Source organism: Carcharhinus amblyrhynchos, chromosome 8, assembly GCF_965287045.1.
Source record: "Carcharhinus amblyrhynchos chromosome 8, sCarAmb.v2.hapA, whole genome shotgun sequence".
NCBI lineage: Eukaryota > Metazoa > Chordata > Chondrichthyes > Carcharhiniformes > Carcharhinidae > Carcharhinus > Carcharhinus amblyrhynchos.
The window spans coordinates 76,312,637-76,330,756 of NC_137331.1; the positions used below are offsets into that span (position 1 = coordinate 76,312,637).

Sequence of the window (18,120 nt, forward strand, 5' to 3'; positions counted from 1 at the left end):
AGGAAGTGTATATTTACAAAGGGACTTGGGTGTCCTTGTCAAGATTGCCTTTTTTTATGCTCTGCCCAAAGAATGACTCAAAGATTAATAAGAAGGGAAAAGTTAGAGTATGAGAGAAAGCTAGCTCAAAATATTATAAGATAGTAAGAGTTTCTGTAGGAATTTATTAAAAGAGATAAAGTGAACGGTGGTTCTACAGAAAATGAGTCTGGTAGTTAATAATAGAAAACAAGAGATAGTAAGTGAATTGAATATGTATTTTACATTGGAGTCCACTATAGAGAAAACAAGTAAAATCCCAAAAATAACAGTCATTCAGGAACTGGAAAGATGGGAGAAATTCAAAAAAATTACAATCAGGAAAGTGGTCCTGAACAAATTAACGCAAGTACAGGTTAACAAGTCCCCAGGCCCTGATGGACTTTACCCAACAGCCTTAAAGGAAGTGGCTGGTGAGATAGTTGGTGTTGCTTTTAATTTCTCAAAATTCTCCAGATTTGGAGAAGGTTCAATTAGATTGCAAAATATCTAATGTAATTCCTTTGTTCAAAAGGGTGGGAGACAAAGCAGGAAAATACAGATCAGTTAACTAAAAATCTGTCACAGGGAAAATGTTAGAATCCATTATAAACAACGTTATAGCAGGGTGCTTAGATAAATTCAAGCTAATCAGGCGGAATCAACATGGTTTTGTGAAAGGAAAATCATGTTTAACAAATTTATTGGAGCTCTTGGATAAAGCAAAACCTGTGGATGTACTATATTTAAATTTTGAGAGGGGATTTGATAAGGTGCCTCATCAAAGGCGAAAATAAAAGCTCGTGGTGTAGAGCATAACATATTGGCACAGACAGAAGATTGGCTAGCCAATAGGAAACAGAGAGTAGGCATAAATGAGAAATTTTCTGATTAGTAGGATGCAGAGTAGTATGTCACAGGGATCCATGCTGAGGCCTCACCTCTTTACAATCTATGTGAATTACTTAGATGAAGGGATTAATGGAATGGTTGTTAAATTTGCTGATAATGCAAAGATAGGTAGGAAAGCAAGTTGCAAAGGCTGCAAAAGGATATGGATAGGTTAGATAAACAGGCAAAGATCTGGCACCTGAAAAAACATAAGGTTCTCCATTTTGGCAAGATGAATAAAGAAGTACATCATTTAAATGGTTAGAGATTGCAGAGTTCAGAGGTGCAGAGGGATCATAGTGTCCTAGTGCAAGAATTGTAAAAGGTTAATGTACAGCAAGTAATTAGAAATGCTAATAGAATGTTCTAAGTTATTGCAAGGAGAACTGAATACAAGAGCAGAGAGGTTATGCCTCAGCTGTAGGACATTGGTGAGACCATATCTGGAATATTGCGTATAGTATTGTTCTCTTTAAGATGCAAACGCATTGGAAGCAGTTCAGAGAAGGTTTACTCAGTTAACACCTGGAATGGTGGGCTGTCTTATGAGGAAATGCTAGACATCTGAAATCACCAACTAGGAGCGGAGACAGCTGGACTTTTGAGGGACGCCTCCAGTCAAGGACCAGATAAAAGAGAGCGAGGCTCAGGGCCTTCACTCATCTGCCAGGCGCAGAGACATTCGGACCTGTGAGGATCACTCCCACTTAGGCAACGGGCTGAATTTGAAACAAAAATCCAAGAGTGTCATCACAGTAAGACTGTAAGCGCATTAGTTGATGAGAAACTACTTCTGGGAGTATTTAAATAGCTTAAACGAGAAAAACGTATCATTCATAAAGTAGCTGCTCCTTGGATTTCAGTAAGGAACACCAGCAATAGGGAAGTAAAGATAAATCAAGTCAAAGTAAAATGGTTTACTGGTGACTACTACACTTAAAGATAAAATTAGTATAATACATAGAAACATAGAAAAACTACAGCACAATACATACTCTTTGGCCCACAAAGTTATGCCGAACATGTCCCTACCTTAGGGATTACTAGGCTTAACTATAACCCTCTATCTTACGAAGTTCTATGTCTTTATCTAAAAGTCTCTTAAAAGACCCGATCGAATCCGCCTCCACCACTGCTGCTGGCAGCCCATTCCATGCACCCACACTCAGTGAAAAACTTACCCCAACATCTCCTCTGTACCTACTCCCCAGCACCTTAAAACGGTGTCCTCTTGTGACAACCATTTCAGCCCTGGGAAAAAGCCTCAGACTATCTACTCGATCAATACCTCTCAACATCTTATACACCTCTATCAGGTCACCCCTCATCCTTTGTCTCTCAAGGCCGAGTTCCCTCAACCTATCCTCGTAAGGCATGGTCCCCATTCCAGGCAACATCCTTGTAAATCTCCTCTGCACCCTTTCTATGGCTTCCACATTTTTCCTGTAATACAGCAATCAGAACTGAGCACAGTACTCCAAGTGGAGTCTGACCAGGGTCCTACATAGCTGCAACATTATCTCTCGTCTCCTAAACTCAATTCCTCAATTGACGAAGGCCAGTACACCATATGCCTTCTTAACCACAGCTTCAACCTGCGCAGCTGCATTGAGCGTCCTATGAACTTGGACCCCAAGATCCTTCTGATCTTTCACACTGCCAAGAGTTCTACCATTATTATATTCATAAGAACATAAGAAATAGGAGCAGGAGTAGGCCATCTAGCCCTTCGAGCCTGCCCTGCCATTCAATAAGATCATGGCTGATCTGAAGTGGCTCAGTTCCACTTTCCCGCTTTCTCCCCAAAACCCTTAATCCCCTTGCCTACCAAAAACCTATCTACCCGTGTCTTAAATATATTTAGCGAGGTAGCCTCCACCACTTCAACGGGCAGAAAATTCCAGAGATTCACCACCCTTTGAGTGAAGAAGTTCCTCCTCAACTCCGTTCTAAATTCCACCCTCCCCCCTTATCTTGAGGCTGTGCCCCCTAGTCCTGCTGTCCTTCGAGCGGGAAGAACCTCTCTACCTCTACCCTATCCATCCCTTTCATCATCTTATACATCTCAATAAGATCCCCCCTCACCCTTCTAAACTCCAACGAGTACAAGCCCAGTCTGTTCAGCCTCTCTTCATAGCTCAACCCCCTCAACTCCGGTATCAGCCTAGTGAACCTCCTTTGCACTCCCTCCAAGGCCAAAATATCCTCGCACAAGTGCGGCAACCAAAACTGCACACAGTACTCCAGCTGCAGCCTCACCAGTGCCCTGTACAGTTGCAGCAAGACCTCCCTGCTTTTATAGTCTATCCCCCTCGCTATAAAGGCCAGCATCCCATTCGCCTTCTTGATCACCTGCTGCACCTGCAGACTGGCTTTTTGCGACTCGTGCACAAGGACCCCCAGGTCCCTCTGCACCGTAGCATGCTGCAGCTTTGCCCTTTAAATAGTAATCCCTCCTACTATTATTCCTGCCAAAGTGGATAACCTCACACTTGCTAACATTGTACTCCATCTGCCAGGTCCTCACCCACTCGCTCAGCCTATCTAGATCCCTCTGCAGACTTGCTACACCCTCCGCACAATTTGCTTTTCCACTTATCGTCGTGTCATCAGCAAATTTCGACACCCTACACTCAGCCCCCTCCTCCAGATCATCTATATAAATGGTAAATAGTTGAGGCCCCAGCACCGATCCCTGTGGCACTCCACCAGTCACCAACCGCCAATCAGAATAGCACCCATTGATACCAACTCTCTGCCTCCTACTAGGCAACCAATCCTCTATCCACACTAACACCTTACCCCCAACTCCATGCACCCTAACCTTCTGAAGCAACCTTTTGTGCAGCACCTTATCAAACACCTTTTGAAAATCGAGAAACACCACATCCGCCGGTTCCCCTCTGCCATCCTATCTGACCTGCCAAAATGAACCACTTCACACTTATCTGGGTTGAACGCCATCTGCCACTTCTCTGCCCAATCTTGCATCCTATCAATGTCTCGCTGCAACTTCTGACATCCCTCCACACTATCCACAACACCTCCAACCTTTGCATCATCAGCAAACTTACCAACCCACCCCTCCATTTCCTCATCCAGGTCATTTATAAAAATCACAAAGAGGAGGGTCCCAAACAGATCCCTGGGGCACTCCACTGGTGACCAACCTCCATGCAGAATATATGAAGCATCCATAACCACTCTTTGCCTTCTGTGGGCAAGCCAGTTCTGGATTCACAAAGCAGTGTCCCCTTGGTTCGCATGCCCCTTCACCAAGTGTAGTAGTCATCAGTAAATAATTCTATTCATTCTACTTGCACCAAATGTAATACATGGTTTTTAGTGTTATGCAACAACAGGTCAGCTCAGCCAAGTGGATTGTTGCATTTTGTGGTATGCGTGAAATTGTGGACGCAGAACAAACATCAGTAGTAAGTGTTATCAGCTCCACAAGTTTGGGTTTGGGTTTTGGAACTTAAGCAACTGTTGGAGTCACTGTTGGGCATCCAATGGGCAGAGGAGTACATGAATAGCATGTTTAGAAGATGGTCACACTTCAGATTAGAAGTGTGCAGCCAAGAGAGAATGGGTCCTGCCAGGCAACCTAAGACAACCAGGCAGGTAGCATAGCAATCCTCCAATTCTATCACGCTTGCTAATTGGTTTTCCAATCTGGAAGCTGATAAGGGTGGCGACTCCTCAAGAGAATGCAGCCAGAGCCAAGCCTGTGGTACCACAGCTGTTCAAGGGAGGAAGAAGAATAGAATAGTAGTCTCAGAGAATTCCATTGTCAGGGGATAAGACAGGCATTTCTGCAGCAGTAAACCTGATCTAGAGTGGTGCACTGCCTCCATGGTGCCAAGGTAAATGATATCACTGAGTGGTTGCAAGACATCCTTCTAGGGGAACAAATCAGCCATAAGTCACAGTCCACATTGGTACCCCAACATCATCGGTAGGACGAAGGATCAAATCCTGAAAGCCACTTTCGGGAAGTTAGAAAGGAAATTTGAAAGCAGTAGAAATCATCATAGAAACCCTACAATGCAGAAAGGGGCCATCGAGTCTGCACTGACCACAATCCCATCCAGGCCCTGCCCCCATATCCCTACATATTTACCCACTAATCCTTCTAACCTACGCATCTCAGGACACTAAAGGACAATTTTAGCATGGCCAATCGACCTAACCCGCACATCTTTGGGCTGTGGGAGGAAACCGGAGCACCCAGAGAAAACCCATGCAGACACGAGGAGAATGTACAAACTCCACAGATAGTGACCCAAGCCGGAAATCGAACCCAGCTCCCTGGAGCTGTGAAGCAACAGTGCTAACCACCGTGCGATGGAGTAATCTTAGGATCACTCCCAGTTCCACAGGCAAGTGAGCACAGGGATAGGAGGATTGATCAATTAAATACATGGCTGAAAAAAAATGGTGCAGGAAGGAGGGCATCAGATTTCTGATGCATTGGACCAGTTCTAGGAAGGTAGAAGCTATACAAACTGGACAGGTTACATTGTAACAGGACTAGCACCGATATACTCACAGGAAATTTACTAGCATTGTTGAGATGGGTTTAAACTAGCTTGCGAGGGACCCAAACGGTGGCACAAGGGAGGCACAAAAGCACAGTAGCCGCCTCACAGCACCAGGGACCCAGATTTGATTCCCAGCTTGGGTCACTGTCTGTGTGGAGTTTGCGCAGTCTCCTCTACTTAATGTATAAATAGATTTTATTATTTGTTCTAAATTTGTAAACTATTTAAATCTGCATTATATGGCATGCTTAAGTGTTCGTATATTTTGGTTTAGAATCGTCGAAATCTGGAAAACTACTTAAATCTGCATTATATTATTATAGAGGTTATAAAAGTGTTCATGTGTTTTAACTTAGACTATGGAAACTGAAAATTTAATTCAGAAAATGAGGGGTCAGGACTTCTCAGACCACGATTTGGACACCTGCATGAGATCGAGAAAAAAAAATTCACATTTTGAGCAGTGAAAAATTTAAATTAGTATTCTTCTACTTTGCTTACTTGATTTATAATTCTCATTTAACTGTTCTGTATGTTTCAATAAACCATTTGTATAATTTCATATTTAAATGTTTTGTTTCAATAAAGCATTAGAATGTCACAGTTTAATGGAAAATAAAAACAAAACTTTGATACCATGTTAACACTTAATTAAACATTTTGCTTTAGCAGCTGCACTGACGTTTTGAATTGCCTCATCTTTACAAGTTTCTTAAGAAAAATATATTATTTTGCTGACAACAAAATATTTTTATACATTAGCACAACAGTTCTGATGTCTCTAAACAAGGAGGTGAGGAAGGGAAGGGGGGGTGGGGGGTGGGGGAGTGTTTGGATTTTACATATAGCCTGATTCTTCCACACCTACATCAAAGACTCAAAAAGAACTTCAATTAAGAATGTGATGTTCCAGCGGTGATGGAACATGACTCCAAATTTTCACTCTGCACTACATTCTGTAATGTCTATCAGAGAGGTAGATCACATCAGCTTAAAAGAGACTTGCATATGTCATTTTACGGGATACACTTTCCTAAAGCATTTGAAATAGGTTGCATTAGGGATATTCTTAAAATTGGGATCAACATTACAGGAGAATCGCATACATCATCTTAAGGAATACACTTTCCTGAAGCATTTGAATGAGCCAAGATACACAAGGATCAAAGTTGCATCAGGGAACTCTTAAAAATAGGGTTAAACACTGCTTAAGATATTGCAAAATCCAAATGCCGAAATTTATTCCAGATGCTAACATCCACCTTGTTATAAATTAATATACTTTTTTTTGAAAACCTGGAACTTGTTGCCATGGCAAAGTTAGAAGTTGTTTTTAAATCTTTCATTCATTTTTGTTTCACTAGGACTCAGGGTCACTTTGGTTTCACCCAAAGAATGTCTACTGCCTCTAGTTGCTGCAGCTAGACCAAAAATAACAGCGTAAATAAAAGGCCAAAAAAATCAATCTAACATTAACGCAAGCGAGGGGGGTTTTGGCACAATTTTAGCTCAATGCTTTAATACTGGCAGCTTTCAGAATCTCAATTGGAAGTTAAAAATTTGCATCTTTTTAGCCAGACTTAAGCTGGCATTGGGGCTGAAAGTTACGACCCAATATTTCTGAAAGTGAGCAAGTTCAATCTGAAGCCATGGTGTTAAAGATGAATAAAGGAAATTATGAAGGCATAAAGGACAAATTGGCTGAGATTGATTGGGAGAATACATTAAAAAAGGTATGACTGTACACAGACAATGGATAGTCTTCAAAAGAACTACTACATAGATTACAGCACCTATGTATTTCTTGAAGGTGCAAACCCTTCCTCCACACACCCCTACCAAAAAAAAGCTAGTCAATTGTGGCTGATAATGGAAGGATTGTTTAAGATTAAAAGAAAAGGCTTATAAAGTTACCAGAAATAGTAATTCCAAGGATTGGGAGGTTTATAAGAATACAACAAAGGAAGGCCAAGAAACTGATAAAGAAAAGGGGAACAGAATATGAATGCAATCTGGCAAACATAAAAATAAACTGTAAAAGCTTCTATAGGTATGTAAAAAGGAAGTATTTGGCTTAGACAAATGTGGTTCCATTACTTGCAGTCAGGAAAATTCTGAATGGGAGAATAGAGAAATGATTACTTTGTTTTCACCAAAGAAAATCCAAAAAAACATACTTAGTGGGTGGAAATATAATGTGGAAATACACGAGGTAATCTACTTTGATAGAAGGATACGTGCGCAGAGTACTTCCTAAATGGCAAGAAATGAGAAAGAGCCTGGGTACAAAAGAGCCTGGGTGCCCTTGTCCACATGCCATTGAAAGCTCACATGCTGATGCAGCAAGTTTTTCAGAGGGCGAATGGAATTTTTACCTTTATCACAAGAAGATTTGAGTGTACAAGTAGTGAAATCTTGTTTCAGTTGTATAGAAGCTTGGTTAGACTGCACCTGGATACTGGGTGCAGTTTTAGTCCCTCTACCTCAGAAAGGATATTCGTGCCTTTGAGGGAATGTGAGAAATGTTTACCAGGCTTGTTCCAGGATGATAGGTCTGTCCTATGAAGAAAGATTGGGCAAACTGGGCCTGTATTCTCAGAGTTTTGAAGAATGAGAAATGATCTCATTGAAACCTCCAAAATGCTTAAAGGAATTGCCAGGATAGATGGAGACAAGATGTTTCCCTTGGTTGGGGAAACAATTTCAAATTAAAGGGGTAAGCCAGTTACAACGGAGATAAGGAAAAAATTTACACAGAGTTATGTATCTTTAGAATTCTCTACCTTAGAGAACCATGGAAACTCAGTCAGAGTATGTTTAAGGTGAAAACTCAGATTCCTGATTAACAATGTAAAAGGTTATGGAGATAATGTGGATAATCAGCCACAATCATATTAAATGGCAAAGCAGGTTTGAGGGACTGAACAGCCTACTTCTGTTCCTCTGACAGAGTAGGATACAAGCCAATGGGGTTCAGAAGAACAAGAGCAAACTTGATTGAAACGTACAAGATCCTGAGAGAACTTGACAGGGTGAATGTGGAAGGGATGTTTTCTCTTGTGGGAGAATCCACAATTCAGAGTCACTTTCAAAATAAGGGGTCGTCCATTTAGAACAGGGATGAGGAATGTTTTTCTCTGAGGGTTGAGATATTTTGAGATTCACTTCTTCAAAAAGGTGGCTGTGAGTTCTTAATAGTCATGATGTGGAGATGCCGGTGTTAGACTGGGGTAAACACAGTAAGAAGTCTGACAACTCAGTAAGTTGTTCTTAACAGCAGAACTAGATAGGTGCTTGATAAGCAAGGGGTGAAAGGTTGTCAGAGAACAGCTGTAATACAGAGTGGAGATTAAAATCAAATCATCCATTTTCTTACTGAATGGCAGAGCAGGCTCAAGGGGCCAAGTGGCCTACTCCAGATCCTAATTTATATGTACTACGCCATTGAGCTTGTGGGCAACATCCATAGAAAAAGTTGGGGATGAGAAAAAGAATCATACATGCAAAAAGCATGTTGCAATTTTCAAAAACCATTTTCAATGTAAGCAACGTGAAAAATGTGACTGAGGAAATTGCTGTTTCCACTACAACAAAAATCATTAATCACTGTAAATAAGAATGAACAAGTCAATGTAACAATTTGTGTTTAGTTGTGGAACAAATTTAGGGTCCAGAAAATCTGTCAACATTTGAGAACAAATTTTACTTCTCAGTTCAGACTTCAAAAGAACCAGCATTTGCTAAATATATTAAATTTAGATATTTTGAAAAGATTTTTTTCTACATTTCAATAGTTTAAATTGTCCTACTTCATTATCCCATATGCTACCAGACTTTCACGTCAGTTTTTCTTAGATTGTCAAGTTGCTTCTTTGCCATATTAAAATTTAATTATCTTCAAAACTGCAATACAAGTTTTCCTATTCCTAGCTTTCAGTGTTTTACCCATACAAACATTACTGCAGCTCAGACCATCACTTAAACGTCTCAAATCTTGATTAGTACACACGGCAGGTTTATTTAAAAACATATACTCCTTTGAAGCATCCTGAATAATCTAGTGTGTTTGCCTGATAAACAAAATGCATTGAATATGCAAGCCGAAATCAACAAATGTAGTGACAGTGAGAGACAGGGAAAAACACACAAGGCCTAAGATGCAGCAAAAGGCTTCAGGTGGAAGTAGACCAACTGCCGCCTAGACTCAACCAATCGACCCAGGACAGTCACTTTCTGATATAACAACAGGTAACAACATTTCAAGAGAAGTTAAACACAATTAACTCTGGTTCTGAGCACATCATCATTCGCCCCTCTAAAGCTGCACACTCTCGTCCACGTCAACGTTGACACATATTTCCAACTGCTTTATGACCTCAGCGAGCTCCATAACATGCAAACAAATATACAGTGTAGGTGCCTCGCGTCAATCCAACATAAGACAGCTAATCTTCACAAATTAAACGTCTCGACTCGTAATGGATCGCAGACACCTTACCCTTCAAGACAACTGAGTGAAACCCAAGAAGAAATGGGCAAGCCTCCCCAGCGCTGTCATAAGTTTGCCGAGGCTCTAAAAGGGGAGCGGGGGGGAGGTGCTGGATGTCGCGCGCGGCCGAGCGGCTCAGGAAGACCGTTGTCCTTTGCCGGTTTTAATTAGCACGCAGACAGACTCATGCCATCAGACTCGGCGGCCCGGCCGGCTCATGCTCAATTTCCTCGCGCGTACACACCCGTCACTCCAAAACGCGTCCCAGCTGAGATAGCGCGTGACGCCACAGGACAAGCTCGCGCTCTGGATGACGGTTGGTGTTTTCCCTCCTTGTCCCCGCCCCCCGGCGCGCAATGTCGAAGACGATTACGTCATTGCCGAGCCACCGATCCACCGCCCAGCACCACACCCCCCCTCCTTCCCTGCCGCCGACCGCTTCAGAACATACCCGCCCGTCCTGGGAGAGGGAAGGAACTGACTGAAGAACGCACGCAGTCAGTCGGCCAAAGTCCATCGGAATTCACCCTTCAGTCTCGGTGAAGTAAACCCATTTTTGTTCACAGAACGTGACGTTGACTGATTTGATCCCGTAAAGAATGGGCGTGATGGTTGTTCTTTTCACCGACACCCCTATTCATTTACCCGGGAAGAGTCCTGCACTCGGCTCTTGTTGGGAAAGAAAAACAGGAGCGAGTTTTGCCGAGAGTGGCATTTTCGAGATTCACTGGAAAGAAATTTATGACACAAGAGGAGAAAATAACCATTCATCGTGTTTATGTCAGCCCAGAAAGAGCTATCTTGCCTGATCCCACTTTCCAGCCCCTGGAGTTAGTCCCCTCTTGCAATTCAAGTACATATCACAATATTTTGTAAATGCCACGAGCGTTTTTACCACTGCGAGCTGTGCAGGCAGACAGTTCCAGACCTCCCAGCACCCTCTGAGTGAAAAATAATCCTTCCACTCACCTCTAATCCTTCTGCCAATTACTTTAAATCTCTGTCCTCCTGTTAGAGGAGGATGATGTGGAGATGCCAGCGTTGGACTGGGGTAAACACAGTAAGAAGTCTCACAACACCAGGTTAAAGTCCAACAGGTTTATTTGGTAGCAAAAGTCACCACCTTGCGGAGCGCTTGCTGCTCCTTTGTCAGATGGGTGGGAGTTCTGTTCACAGACAGGCCACATAAAGACGCAAACTCAATTTACAAAATAATGGTTGGAATGCAAGTCTTTACAGGTAATCAAGTCTTGAATTAAGTCTTAATCAAGTCTAAAAGATTTGATTACCTGTAAAGACTCGCATTCCAACCGTTATTTTGTAAATTGAGTTTGTGTCTTTATGTGGTCTGTTTGTGAACAGAACTCCCACTCATCTGACAAAGGAGCAGCAAGCGCTCTGACTTTTGCTACCAAATAAACCTGGTGGACTGTAACCTGGTGTTGTGAGACTCCTGTTAGAGGAACATAGGAATTAGGACCAGGGGTTATAGACCACTCAGTCCTCCTGTGGATACCAGTTCAGCTCTTTGTTTATTAAGAATCTGTCTAGCTGTGCCTCAAATTTATTTCAAAGACTGTTCCCATGGCCTTTTGAGGAAGAGAGTACCAAACACTAGGAGAAAAAAAATTACCATCTTTTATTTTTGAACGATGACTCCCCAGTTCTAGAATCTTCCAAAAGAGAAAACATCCTTTTATTACAATCCCAGCTGATATTACTGCTGATGGTGACACCATGATTCGCACTGCTCTCTCACAGTGCCAGGGACCTGGCTTCAATTCCCAGCTTGGGTCACTGTGTGGAGTTTACATGTTCCTGTCATGTCTCTGAGGGTTTCCTCCATGTGCTATGATTTCCTCCCACACTCCAAAAGAAATGTTGGTTTGGTGCACTGGCCATGTTAAATTCTCCCTCTGTGTACTTGAACAGATGCCAGAGTGTGACAAATAGGTGATTTTCATAGTAACTTAATTGCAGTGTTAATGTAAGCCTACTTGTGACACTAATAAATAATTTTAAACTTTACAGGACAGTCAGACTCCAGAGTAGAACACAGCCCAATAGAGCCTAATGTTTTTATTTAGGAATAAGAGATACAAGACTATTGAACTAAAGCGTAAAACATTTATTAAACAAGAGTCACCTCCCATCCCGCCCCACCTCCACCCCGAGCTGCTTGTTTTATTGCAAGCCACCTAGTTTAACTGGAACTTTGACTTTCACAAAAAATTGCTGAACTATGTTCTTGAAGACTACACCATTGGCATCTTCTCCCAAACAATACTCTCTGATGCCTTCACCAAAATTAACATTCAGGTTTCAAGCTCCTTTCCATCTTAATTTGACCTGGACCATCATGTGCATTCAACTTCCATATAATCTCTCAGGTACCCAACAAACCGACAAGACACCACTTCTTCACAGGCTGTATTAAGATGTCATCAGCCTTTTCCACCTTGGATGTCAGGCCTTTCACTAACCTTCATCTTTGAGTCTGCACCCTGTCTTTCACTGGGAGCCTCTCCCTCTGCTGCTGACTTCACTGAAAAGCACCCTTTCCACATTTCTGACCTTTGTTCGTTTAACTTCCTAGAACTCTCATTTCCAGCTTCTGACTGTTCTTTAGCTGCTAGGACTTTCTTTCTGTCCCTCTGTAATGTGCTGCCTATACTGGCTGTCTCTGTGGGAAAGTGTCTTGCATTTAGGTTGCCTAGTTCAAGCAGAACACTAACTGCTTCTGTGTTTCTGTATGAGCCTCTGGTTGGTAAGCAATAGCTTAGTTTTTTTAAGGGTCATGAAACTTGATTACAATGCAGGCAAAGTTTAAAGTGAAACTAAAACCTATAGACTTGTAGGCACCTTTGTTTAACATAAAGCTAAGATGAAGTTTTAACCCTTAGCCTACAAATACAGAAACTTTAATTAATCTTACTTAAATTCAACCCTCATTTCTAACATACACACAATACAAACATAAATTTGTTAAATTATTTCTATTTCCTAACACTTTCTTCTCTGAAATAAAGAAAACTTCACAAACATGAATATTTAATTACATCCACTTCACACCAACTTATTATAAATATCTAACAAAATAGCTTCTTAGGTCATATACAAGTAAACTTACTTCACAATTACGCACATCACATTCTATCATAACAATGATGTAACCAAAACAAAGGCAACAAATGTTAAAAGAGTAACAGAATTTGTACATAATAGCATTATCATATCTCAACCGCCATGTTTCTTTTTCCTCTTATTTGCAGTCTTTAACTCAGCAAAGACATTGGAGTCTACAGTCCAATCATCCTTTTTGTTGACTGCAGTTCCATTTTCAAACTCATTTTCCAAAGTCAAATGTGGCAACCTATGACTTTCATTTAGCAAAGTCAAAATGCCACATTTGTGCATTAACACCTCATTTCTACTCTGGTCAAAATATCTTTTAGCTATTTCAAGAATATTGCTAAGATGCATCTTACGTTCACTCAAAGGCTTTTTATTCCTCCTTAGTTTGATCTTTGAACTTTTCATGATCATGTTGTTTCTCCAAATCCCATTTCAAACATGTCTTTTGCACTTCTTTTGAGCATCATCAATTATCTTCTCCCTCTGAAGTTCCATATTTTATTCTAACTCTTCAACTATTTTGCATACATTATGAACCACCTCAGTCCAGTCCCTAGCAAGTTTCGAAAGGTCTTTTCCAAACTGTTCATTGCCTTACTCCAATTGCTACATCTTAAAATAAAGTAAAAGTAACATTAATTTATTAGTCACAAGTAGGCTTACATTCACACTGCAATGAAGTTACTGTGAAAATCCCCTAGTCACCACACTCTAGCGCTTGTTCGGGTACACTGAGGGAGAATTTAACATGGCCAATTCACCTAGCCTACACATCTTTGGATTGTGGGAAGAAACTGGAGCATCCAGAGAAAACCCATGCAGACACATGGAGAATGTGCAAACTCCACACAAGCCCGGAATTGAACCTGGGTCCCTGGCGCTGTGAGGCAACAGTGCTAACCACTGAGCCACAGTCCTGTGTTTTATCATTTTCAAGCTCTTTAAATCAGTGTTGCTGGTCATTGACCTAAAAAGAACATTTGGTCATTTTTTCCTTCTTGGTGACTACATAATTTCCAAATTTGCAGTCATTTCATTCATTTCCCTATTAACCATTCCAATATCCAAACCTCAGTAAGGTTACTGGGATGAGCTCTTTGCTCAACCTGATTGCAATTTAGCAATGAGTTTTTATTCATAGGCACAACTTTGTAACTGTGATGCTCCATACCACCCAACCTCTCTTTCATTTTCTCCAATTTGCTTCAAAGTTCAAGAATCTCATTGGTCTTTACATGACAAAGTTTTAAAAATTCATTCGTTTAATTTTGTAATTCTGTGTTCAACCAATTATTCTGATTTATGAGCAATTCCTTTTCCTGTTTCAAGAATTTTCATTGATACTTCATAGAGACTTCTAATGTTTGAAGTTTTAACTTGAAGATTGATCTTTGTTATGTTTGCTTTTACAAGTTTATCATTTATACATTTTAAGCCCTCAGTCAAGTAACCCACTTTCCATGATTGGTTCTCATTGTTCTCGCTTTTTCTCTTTTTTGATTAGCAAACTCCCCTTTTGTACATGAAATTCGGTTTTCTACATTAATCAGATTTCCTGTCAATTCTTGTTATTGGCAATAAGTGTCTCAATTTTGACCATAGTAGTTTCCAGGAATTTGGTAAGACCTTTAGGATCAATCACCTGCTGAAATACAGTCATCGCCACATTGCAGTCTCCACTAGCCAAATAATTGCCCAGGATAAAATAGATAATTTAGGAATAATTCCTACCCAATAATTCCATTTACAAAGTCACCTCTTAAATTAACTTTACACAAAGCAAAATCAATTAAATTAATACCTCTTCTTAATAGTTTCATAAGAACATAAGAAATAGGAGCAGGAGTAGGCCATCTAGCCCTTCGAGCCTGCCCCGCCATTCAATAAGATCATGGCTGATCTGTTGTGGCTCAGTTCCACTTTCCCGCCCTCTCCCCATAACCCTTAATCCCCTAGAAGTATGGCAGAAGGCAGAGAGTGGGGATAAAGGGGTCTTTTTCAGGATGGCAGTCTGTGATTAGTAGTGTGCCTCAGTGGCCAGTGCTGTGACCGCAACTTTTCACAATATACATTAACGATTTGGAGAAAGAAACTGAAGCCACTATTGCTAAGTTTGCAGATGATCCAAAGATATGTAGAGAGACAGGTAGTATTGAGGAAGTAGGAAGGCTGCAGTAGGACTTAGACAGGTTAGGAGAGTAGGCAAAGAAGTGGCAGATGGAATACAATGTGGAAAAGTGTGAGGTTATGCACTTTGGAAAGAGGAATGGAAGCATAAACTATTTGCTAAATGAGAAAATGTTGAGGAAATCAGAAACACAAAGATACTTGAGAGTCATTGTTCAAGATCCTCTTAAGTTTAACGTGCAGGTTCAGTCAGCAGTTAGGAAGACAAATGCAATGTTAGCATTCATGTTGAGAGGGCTAGAATACAAGAGCAGGAATGTACTTCTGAGGCTGTATAAAGTTCTGGTCAGATCCCATTTGGAGTATTGTGAGCAGTTTTGGGCCCCATATCTAAGGAAGGACGTGCTGGCCTTGGAAAGGGTCCAGAGGAGGTTCACAAAAATGATCCCTGGAATGAAGAGCTTGTTGTGTGAGGAATGATTGAGGACTCTGGGCCTGTACTTGTTGGAGTTCAGAAGGATGAGGAGGGATCTTATTGAAACTTACAGGATACTGCGAGGCCTGGATAGAGTGGATGTGGAGAGGCTGTTTCTACTCGTAGAAAAAAACAGGACCAGAGAGCACAACCTCAGGGTAAAAGGACGAGCCTTTAAAACAGAGATGAGGAGGAATTTCTTCAGCCAGTGACTGACGAATCTGTGGAACTCTTCACTGCAGAAGGCTGTGGAGGCCAGATCATTGAGTGCCTTTAAGACAGAGATAGATAGGTCCTTGATTAATAAGAGGATCAAGCGTTATGGGGAAAAGGCAGGAGAATGGGGATGAGAAAAATATCAGCCATGATTGAATGATGGAGCAGACTCAATGGGCTGAGTGACCTAATTCTGCTTCTATGTCTTATGGTCTTATGTGGAACACAAATTGTATCATCAGCCACCAACATTAATGATTAAGCATGACTAAACTGCCCCACAATCTCTCAAGTATTTTTAATTTGCTTACTTACTTTGTTGAAAGAAGAAGGGATCAGTTCTCCCTTCAAAACGAAAGACCCAGAATCTCTAATAGCTTGATTTCCTTCACCAGTACTTAAAGAATTCTATGAACAGCCTTAAAACATATTCCCCTTTCTGGATGGTATTGAGCTTCTTGTTGGCTGCTCTCATCTAAGCAAGTGGAGAGTATTCTATCACACTCTTGACTTGCACCTTTTAGATGGTGGACAGACTTTGGGGAACCTGGTGAACACTTCCAGCTAAATCCACATTAAAGATCCATTTGTACCAACAGACCATTCAGTGTACAGTGAGCTGTATTAGACTTTCCACATGTTTGAATTATGTTTATGGTATCAATCAAGATTGGCATCACTCAGATTCACTTCATCCACACTCAAAGTCCCAAATGTGCACATTTACATTACCAGATTCTGTGCATGCTCAGACAAGTATCAGCGGACGTCTTACACTGCCACCTTGCATTGGCAGAAGACACTGTATTGTTCATATAGTGTGTGAACATGGTCCTAAAGTTGCCATTGGATATCCACAAAGGCAATCGTCCTCCCAAAACTTCTATCTAGATCACCCCCTCATTCACTTGTCAACCAGGAACTATACATAATGCAAACATCATTCATAGCTGCTTCACCAGAGGCCAGAGTGTCTTCCCTTATTAACAGGTTGATGCAGTTAGTATGCTTCTCCATTTCTCAAACCATATCCTTTAGATGTACCGTAATCATTTGGCCCTCATCTAATTCTCCATCTTCCACTTCATTCATCTTAAAGTTTATTTATTAGTCACAAGGAAGATTCACATTAACACTGCAATGAAGTTACTGTGAAATTTCCCTAGTCCCCACAGTCGGCACCTGTTCTGGTGGATTGACTTAACCAGCACATCTTTTGGAATGTGGGAGAAAACTGCAGCATCCGGAGGAAACCCACACAGACGTGGGGAGAACGTGCAAACTCCACACAGACAGTGACCCAAGCCGAGAATCAAACCCAGGTCCTTGATGCTGTGAAGCAGTAGTGCTAACCACTGTGCTATCTTGCCACCCAATAACACCTTCTGTTGCCCTAAATTAAACAGAGTTCCAATGTCATGCTGTGTTTCATACCAAAGGCTTGAGAATCTTAAGCCTCATTAAAACTAATGCAAGAAACTAAAAACTGGGATTGATACAAAACATGGTGTTGACACACTATCACCTGCTTTAGTACTCTTGCAAAGTACGGGGATGAAATCCCGATTTGACTTGGAGCGCTTAAAGAAAGGTTTTACAAATCTCTACAACATTCTAGGTTCATCCCAAAGAGAATTAAATCCACAGTGAACAACACAATTTGTATGACAGTTTCTACAGAAAAGGAAAACATTCCAGTTCTCGAGTTAAACCGTATTGAGTTTTTGAACCGTGTATCATTTTTCCCTGAAAACTTCAAGTCAACAAATCAATGTACATTTTTCCTGAGGTGCTGATACATGTCTGATTGACAAATCCTGGAGATAGTGTCATTAATTTAAAAGGGGAAGATGCCATTTGTGGTATACTGTGGGTTGTTGTCAGAGAAGTCAGAATGATGAGGTTGTGTTAGCTACAGAGTTGAATTGTTTTGTAAATGTCATGATTTTTTGTATCACTTTCCTAACATCAGTTGATTGTTCTGTGATTAATTCTCCTTAAGGAATTTGCATTGTGCCTTCAATTTCACCATTGTGACTGTCCGCCAATTGCATGCAGCTGGAATGAAAGAACTTACATTTATAACAGCATCAAAAACAGAAAATGTTGGAAAATCACAACAGGTCTGACAGCATTTGTGGAGCGTGAATGTTTTAAGAAAGTTGGGTGTTTCCCGAATATCTATTCTCAGTCACCTTGTAGGGATATGAATTCTATGAAACCCC

At 41.1% G+C, this 18,120-nt stretch overlaps 2 protein-coding genes across 5 annotated transcripts in view; one reads left to right on the forward strand and one right to left on the reverse strand.

Annotated features, from left to right (window-relative positions):
• trappc9 (trafficking protein particle complex subunit 9) overlaps window positions 1-10,269 on the reverse strand; it is a 719,084-nt gene extending 708,815 nt beyond the window's left edge. For 2 of the 3 annotated variants that reach the window (XM_080194288.1, XM_080194285.1), the window contains exon 1: window positions 9,952-10,171. The gene's annotated coding sequence lies outside the window, so the exon portion shown is untranslated. The other variant, XM_080194286.1, reaches the window with a different exon arrangement.
• Window positions 10,270-10,395: 126 nt separating this feature from the next.
• The window catches only part of thoc1 (THO complex 1), a 67,457-nt gene continuing 59,732 nt past the window's right edge, over window positions 10,396-18,120 (forward strand). Inside the window, exon 1 of one of the 2 annotated variants that reach the window (XM_080194289.1) lies at window positions 10,396-10,481. The gene's annotated coding sequence lies outside the window, so the exon portion shown is untranslated. The remainder of the gene's footprint in view (window positions 10,482-18,120) is intronic. The other variant, XM_080194290.1, reaches the window with a different exon arrangement.